General features: G+C 46.3%; 1 long non-coding RNA gene across 1 annotated transcript; it reads right to left on the bottom strand.

The window, feature by feature from the left end:
* Nucleotides 1-5,591: 5,591 nt before the first annotated feature.
* LOC147753169 (uncharacterized) lies at nt 5,592-7,316 on the bottom strand. Its single transcript, XR_015311996.1, has 2 exons — nt 6,849-7,316; nt 5,592-6,480 (listed from the first exon to the last, which is right to left on the bottom strand). It is a non-coding gene; the product is annotated as an uncharacterized LOC147753169 (long non-coding RNA).
* Between the last annotated feature and the right edge of the window lie 601 nt (nt 7,317-7,917).

The raw sequence follows: 7,917 nt of genomic DNA, 5'->3' as shown, positions 1-7,917 counted from the left end.
CAAAACAAACTATTCGTTGACATTTTGTAAGAGATCAGTAGAAACTCTCACAAAGACCAATGCATATATGCCCTCTACGTATATGACTGGTATGCCTCTGGGGCTATCACTATCAGATTTCGCCCGGTTTAGAAAAGAACAAATGTTGCATACATCGATTAATGGGTAAACAATTGCAATATATTACGGTGAATTGACCCGTGATCAGAAGAAGTGACAAGGTATAGGACAAAGATTAAGATTAGCTTAAGGTTAGTTCTATTTGCTATCGCAGCTTAACGCCATTCAAAGGATCACCGTAGCTCACTCGGTCTTGCGCCGGTGATTACATCAAGCTTGCATATCGGCCACGAGAGAAAGTGGAATCAAGCGAAAGCTATTCTACTTGGATCAGCAAAACTAGTGGAAAATAACATGGTACGATAAAATTTTTGTTTTTTGAGTCATCCATTTTAATGACCAGCTCATCCGGGAGGTTAGAGATTGATAAATTGCAAGGAAATAGACGGGGAGCGTGGTCGCTGCTCGGCACCTGATCCAAGTCGTTCATCGATCAACAGCCGTCGATCAAGCGGAAGAAAATGCATCCATACCCTTAAAATAACATTGATGCTGTGGATGAGAAGGGTGCTGTGTCATCACGGCACTTCCGAAGGTCTGCCAGTGCCCACTGGCCGCAAGCGGGCGAGTCTAGTCTAACTGAGAGGGCATACATATTTCGTTCGTCTGAATTGAAAAGACGACTAACACCTGAGGGCATTTCGGTACCATAAAAAGTAGCGTTGATTTCTTTAGTCAACTGCTTGCGGAGCTCTCGTTGTTGCTGATGAAAGACTGTCTTCTATTTTACTCGCTTTCCTATTATCGTTTCTCAGTGGGAAACAGCATCGATTGTTGGAACATGTGCTCAAATCCTGACTCGTGTTCCAACAATAACTATTACTAAAGTTTCCGATCGCATGAGTTAGTTCCGAGAGAGATGCGTAGATCAGACGGAAGAAAAGAGAGATGAGATAAAATTAGATTGAAGCGGGAAAACGTCTTTCTCAAATCATCCCTGCTATGCACGGCGAGCTTGCGCGAACGAAACTATCAATGGGTAAATAAACACCTACCTCGACGGCTGGGACCCGTGACAGTTGGTCTAGCTGGCGAACGACGGAATGGTTTTCGTTTAATCAGGCGGCAACGCTGATAATGTTCGACGGATGGAAGGGGGAATTTTTTTGTTGTGGATAGCGAACGTATGGTAAAATCAGCGGCAATACAGCGTTCGATTATCTTCTGGAAAATGGAGCTGCTGGTACTATATTTTCTTAAAAAAGACTCTCTTTTGCTTTTCTGTCAAGGAGTGTCTCTTACCCCGAAAAGATCTGCCTACATTCCCTTACCCCATGCCGTCACTCTTGACTGAAATGCCTCGGGGCATTACGTTACAAATTGTCTCAGGGGTTTGACTATTCGTAAGACGAATTTAGAGCTGAATCGACCCTCAATTTTTATATGCTTTGGGTAGCTCTTCCTTGCCTCCCGGATGGTTGCTACAAGCAATTACTGAAGGATAAAAAATATTTCGAAAGGAAGGTTCGGTGATGAGAAGCCTAGAGCCTGATGGACGTTAAAAGTCTTAGGTTTGATCGAATTGCGGGCATAAATGCTTGAATGATATTAGTCCAAAGATTAAGAGGCATCGGCCCGTACCGTTTGTGGATATCCGGAACAATTGGTCGAAAACGATTGTTCCCAACGATTTAAGTCAACGGCATTTATAATTGAAAATTAATAGTTGTCAATTTAAAACTGCGTCGTAGTTAGCCTTTGTTTACGTCAGTTTGAGGCTATAGAAAGGCTGTCGCTGATTTTTAATGGTCCTACTACCAAGTTACAATAAAAATAACGCAAATATCGAAATCGGTATTCGACCACTGATTTGATTGATATTAACTGAGAGAGACGAACTTTTTTGCCCCATCATTAACACGATTGTGTAATTATCCTTTGGGCCACTGCATACGACCGCATACATACTAACCAGATTTGACTGAAGTTTATGCTTAAACAAAAAATAATAAAGACCTGGATGGAAAAAAGAGCCCTCCCTTTCTATGTACTGTGCTGCGATTAGAAGCACCGAAGACAAACAGAGAATGGAGCAAAAGATTTGGCTACTAAAGCGAGTTCTAGTGCATTTATGTGTGCATGGGTGTGCATGTGTGTGTGTATACTTTCTGCCGAGAGCCAAAAGCGCTAGATGCAGCTGGCCGGGTACGGCTGTAGAATCAGCGGCCGCAGCCGTCGTCCAATTTTGTTGGGGAGTCGTCGAGAGACCTGAAAGCGTTTTTTCTCAAAGGCTCTTCCGCTTGGCTTGACCAAAAGTGTCGGCCGTCCACTCCATCCCGCACAACAATAGAAACTATGGCATAAATATATAATACTCAGATCTTTCGCTACTAGCGGCCAGTCATCGCGACCATCAGCGGTCCAAGCAGCACGGGATGTACTACGGCGGCGACGGCGGCAGTAGTATTTAGCCGCATGGTCCAGTCCTCGTGTGCCTGCTACCTGCACGCCTGCCTGTTCGTTTGTCTGGCTACCTCGCACACGCGCACATGCCGTCCGAGGCGTTACGGTTTGTTCGTTCCGTCCTCCCATAATCTTCTTCTTCTTTGCCGTCTTTTGTTGTATAGGTTGTAGTTCACCAAATCTCGCATCCGGAATGACCCTACAGAAATCCACGAATCGAAAACTATGTATACTTCATCGTCGTCGGTAGGTGCTGCTTCGGCTGCCGCCGCTGTGCTCACTGTTCACCGCCGGCAGCACTCCTATCTCTGTAGGGAGGCAAGACAAAAAGGCGAAAAGCACCGCAGCCACGCAATAACAGACTATACAAAAAGACAGAACACGACGACCAACAACAGTGGCTACAGCAGGTAGTAAAAAAGCACTCTATTGAAACAGAATCATACACACACACACACACACACACTCACTCACTCAATCAGTCACACAGACGAAGATTTCTGCATATAGTGACTCGAATTTCTCACAGGAAAAAACAACCCAAGCAGAAGCCCGCGAGCCCCGCGCCACTTCGACAAACACTACGATATATATACACGTGATGCTAACATTAGGCAGACACGCATATATATATAGATAGACATAGGGCCGTGGCACGAAAATGAACATCGCAACGGCGGGGGGATGGCTGAATGAGCAAAAACGAATTTCGCGCACAATACCACGCTACTAATACTACTAGAGTCACGATTAAGACGCGTACTCTGTTTCGTCGCCATCTAGCGTGCCGCTGCGAGCCACTGCTACTTTAGCTGCCGTCGTCGGTGCTTGCAATAACTCCGTTGACAACAAGAATAACAACATCGGTAAACAGAACCGTCTTACGTTTGGCAATAGAGGTTCTATTACAACAGCATCAACGGGTATTGAAAGGCTAAACAGCCATAGAGGTGACAGAACTGCTGCGTCGATCCGATGTCCAATGTCTGGCGACGGTAGAGCGGACGAAGGCATCCTAACAATAGCACCAACGACAACGTCAACAAAAATTCCAACTAAAGAAGAATCGGCGAACGGATTGTCCCCAAACGGGATATGGCCCTCACGGTATCCGGAACATCGGCAACGGCAATGGCGTCGGGCTAGCCGTGTCGCATTGGTGCCAGTAACACGAGGTTGGTCACTATCGCCATAACGGCAGCGGAGGCATCCAAAGCTTTGCGTCGCCCGTCCACTTGACTACATCTGGCTCGGGCGCGAATATCGGTGGCGGCGCGATGCCGTTTGCTACACACGCAAATACACGAGAATTACATGAATACCTACAGAAAGTGCTGCTTGTACCACCATCGTCAGTTGTGGCTTTCGGCAGTAACACTCATCTGTCTGCGCGGCTGAAATTGCTACTGCTCCGACCGCGCGGAGCTGATGAACGGGAAGCGGTACCTCCATCCACCTTATAACTTTCATCTCGTAATATATACATGCATATATATGTCTGTCTAAAATGGCGTCTCTTTCTCTTTTCCCAACAGACCGGACGGAGTGTCTATGGGCAGTCTGGCCTAGTGTCGCAAAATGTGTCATATATATGTATGTACGTCGGTCTATCGTCGCTTACCTGGTCGTCACGGCGAACATTGTCGTGGACGCGACGCCTCTCATGTCAAGGCATGTAAAGCCTTTTATGTTTATGTCTATTGACTACTCTACGAACACTTCTTCCAGAACGCCCGAGTGGTGGATAATGTTATTACTATTATTTATATGGATGTACGTACATATAGCTCAGGTGAGTGGCGAACTGGGGTAGAGCGCCCCAAGGAGGCGACATGATAATGACTGAGACGGAGAGCTACATCCGTTTGAAGAAGAACAGGCACCGATGGTAATGCGTTCGTGCTGTCCCATAGTGTCGGTCAGTGTGTTCCACAAAATGACCACGCAGACATCGTCGCCGACGCCGCCATATTGTTCCCTCCATTCCATTATAGACCACCGCCAATGCTATCATGCTATAAACTACAACGACGATGGTGATAACGTGGCGTTACTACGGGACTCCTATCCTCACCGTTCTTTTCTTCTTCGACTTCGTTTATAACTACATATGTGTAAGGGATGCGTAAGATCTTTATGGAACACAGCATTTTGCTCATCATTCTGGTGTTCGTTTGTTTTGTTCGAAGTGTAGACTATAGTTATATATGTGGGGAAAATATTCAGAAGCAAGATGTTCTCAGAAGTACACATAAAGGAAATGCAAAACGCTTGCACACATACATAAATATATAAGTGTAATAGAATATATATATATATATATATATGATTTGAAAACTTACGCCTTTTGTATCTGACATCGCTAACTTTGTCGGTGTGTGGTAAATTGTTTTTCTACTACCTTTTGACGGTTTGTCTGTTAATTCAAGTTACTCCATTTGTCGTCGTAGCTATTTCATGTGCCATATTCGTTTGAGACTCTTCTAACGGGAAGGTCAGGGTTGGAAAGGCGTTGAAAAATGGAAGTGATTAGGTACCTGGGAAAGTATAGAAAGTAGAACCGCATAATCTATATTTTAATAACAAATTGGACGATCAACACAGAATAGCAGTATGCACCTCTGCCAAATCGCATTGAATCTGTATCGGTGCATAATGACCTATGAATATAATAGTACGGATTCTATTTAGGGACGGAGCTTCACCTGGTATACTTTGAGTAAGATTTAGTAGGTAAGTGAGACTTAGTCCAGCTCCATTTGCTATCTTATCTATCTACTTATTCACGAGATTCTTTGATATCAGTTCAATACTTCACCCATAAATAGTCCCTTTCGGTCAAGTGGCTCCGCTGTTTTATCTGTCGATGCATGCGTATGCTATATTTATAGGGCGTGTATTTTTTTTGTCCTAGTTATTGTATTGTTCTTGGCGCGTTACGTAATACATGGCCAATGAGCGTCACCACGTAGCCGAAGGCGAGTTGGTCTCATGGCGTCGACAATCGACACTGTCCTATCATGTCAGGCGAAATTGTAGCAACAATAATAGATACAACCACAAGCGCACTGTTCTACGCCGCTGTTTTACCTCACTACCCTCATGAGTGCGTATCCTTGTTTTATTTGATCCGGGCAAAAATCGTTCTGTCTGCGTTACGCTACCTCCGTCGCAGCCGTCATTTGTTGTCTGCGTTGCATTTCGACCTTGGCTCGACCTCCAGTCACACCGAAGACTCGGCCGGTGAGCGTACAACGCTGATACGGATCCACACACACACAGACGCACGCACGTACGCACGAGCAGACACAGACGGACGGAATAGCAGAGCTGACGGTGCCGTAGATATAAGTACACTCATCGACATCGCTGCTGTTACGTTTCTGCTGACGTCTGCTACTGTTGTAGCCACGAACAGACAGACCGCACAGCCGGCCGAGCGAACGAGCTAGCGATCAACGGCGACTGACGACCACTTCTGGTGCGGGACGTCGACTTGATAAACCGGCGACATCCGCGAAAAGCGAAGTAGTTCGTAAACATGATTTTCCGTGGGGGCTGTGGACGCAACGCCGGAAAGCTTCTGCTTCTGCTCCGACGGTGGGACCGGTTGGCCCAGAACATGGAGAACGGCATCCAGAAAACACGAAGGTCCCACCCGCTTGCCGCCGCTAGTCTTTGTTTGCTTGTTGCGCTAAGTTTGAGCTTGTTGTATGGCGTAATCACGCCACTTGTGGGGCCACTTAGCGTGCAAATGTCGCTGGCCTGGCTTGCGCTCACTGATTGGTGTTGCCAACCCAATGCAACGAGTCGATTTCGGGCTGGGGAGAATGGAAGCAGGCATCGGAAGACGTAAATGTTGGGCACGTTCTTAGATTATCGGAAATCGTTCCGATAACGCTGTTTCTGCTGCTGCATTCGTTGTTGTTATTGGTATCGCTATCCTCGTGACAGCCACTCATGAAAATAATAAAAAGCGATAAGGCACGGACGGTAAAAAAGGGCCAAACAGGTGACCGATTCACAATATTGGAGCTAAAATTTACTTGAAAAACAACTGAATAAGAAGACGCAGAAATTCGACGAACCGATAACGCTTGCGCATGGATGATGATGATACCTTTACCGTTAAATTTTGCCAGAAGGGGGCTTTCCACCCGTCTGTTGACAGCCGAAAGGGCCTGAGGAAGGAGCCGTCGCTCCTTCCTCAGGCCCTTTTGATGCTAACTATGTAGCAGTGTTCCTTATTTTATATATATATCCTTGAAAAAAGAATTTGCGTGCTACTGAGCCTTGTAAACACTGCACTATTGATTTGTACTCACTTTTCCTATTCTTTGATTTGATTAAATTCACTTCAGTCAAGTACGGGCATCTTGTTTGGTCTGATTTACGTGCAGCTCCGTCAGTCTCTCTGTCCATCCGTCCATTTGTTCGTCTGTGCATCTCGTCGCTGATAAAGACTGCCGTCAGCATAATCTTTCTGGACAAAAAAGAAAATGGTTAGCTAACAAGTCAGATCGTTGTGTTTTTCCTTGGAAGAACTACCGAACCACTCACGCATAGTTCCCATTCGAAAACATTTGACGGGCGCGCTGATGTCTGAAAGCATCTGCGTCGTTTGCCGCTCACCCATCATCGTTGTTACTAGTCGTGTAGTAATATTATAGCTGGTAAGGAAATGATAGCAAAAATGGTTCAGCTTTAGTTTCAGTCACTGGTTTAGCATCGAGCGCCAGCGCCATCAGGTGCAGTAGCATTAACTGAAGTAACGCCTGTCGCGCGAGCATTATAGCATAAGGAAGCTATCGGTCAGTGGGGCGGCTCGGCGCGTTGCGCTGATCAGAGAACGTGCTGGCAGTAGGAATAATAACCCCTCACAGTCTCAAGACTCCTCATACGGTGGTGGTCGGCTGGTCATTGTTTGGCCATCGCTGGGAATGTAACGCGCTTCGCTATAATTGCAGCAGCCACACTCTCCCTGCTCGTTTCTTCCTCGTGCCACGGACCAAAGGCCGTTGTCATCCATCGGCAGTTGATGCCGTTGGTGTCACTACCGTTATAGTCAACAGTGAATGGTGGCCGTTAGGCGATCGAACGTGATAAAGATATCGTGGCAGCATGTCTTAAGATTACGTCCATGTCTTCGTCCGCGGTTTGTTTTTGATGTCAATCGTTTAACAATTGCGGTTGCTGGTGCAGTGGCCAAAGAGTGCAATAGTGGCTCGTTAGCTGTTGGTTTCAATACAAACGCCGCTGCGAAACGGCCCGGTCGTCAGGACGGGCTTGTCGGCGTCTGAAAACGCAACGTTTCAATGGACGCAACAAACAACGCCAATACTGCTGCGAAGCTTGTTCTGTATCGTATCCATGGTGTATGGCGGCCGTTTACGA

Source organism: Varroa jacobsoni, unplaced genomic scaffold, assembly GCF_002532875.2.
Source record: "Varroa jacobsoni isolate VJ856 unplaced genomic scaffold, vjacob_1.0 scaffold_686, whole genome shotgun sequence".
Classification (NCBI taxonomy): domain Eukaryota; kingdom Metazoa; phylum Arthropoda; class Arachnida; order Mesostigmata; family Varroidae; genus Varroa; species Varroa jacobsoni.
This window is presented reverse-complemented; position numbering and strand designations above follow the sequence as displayed.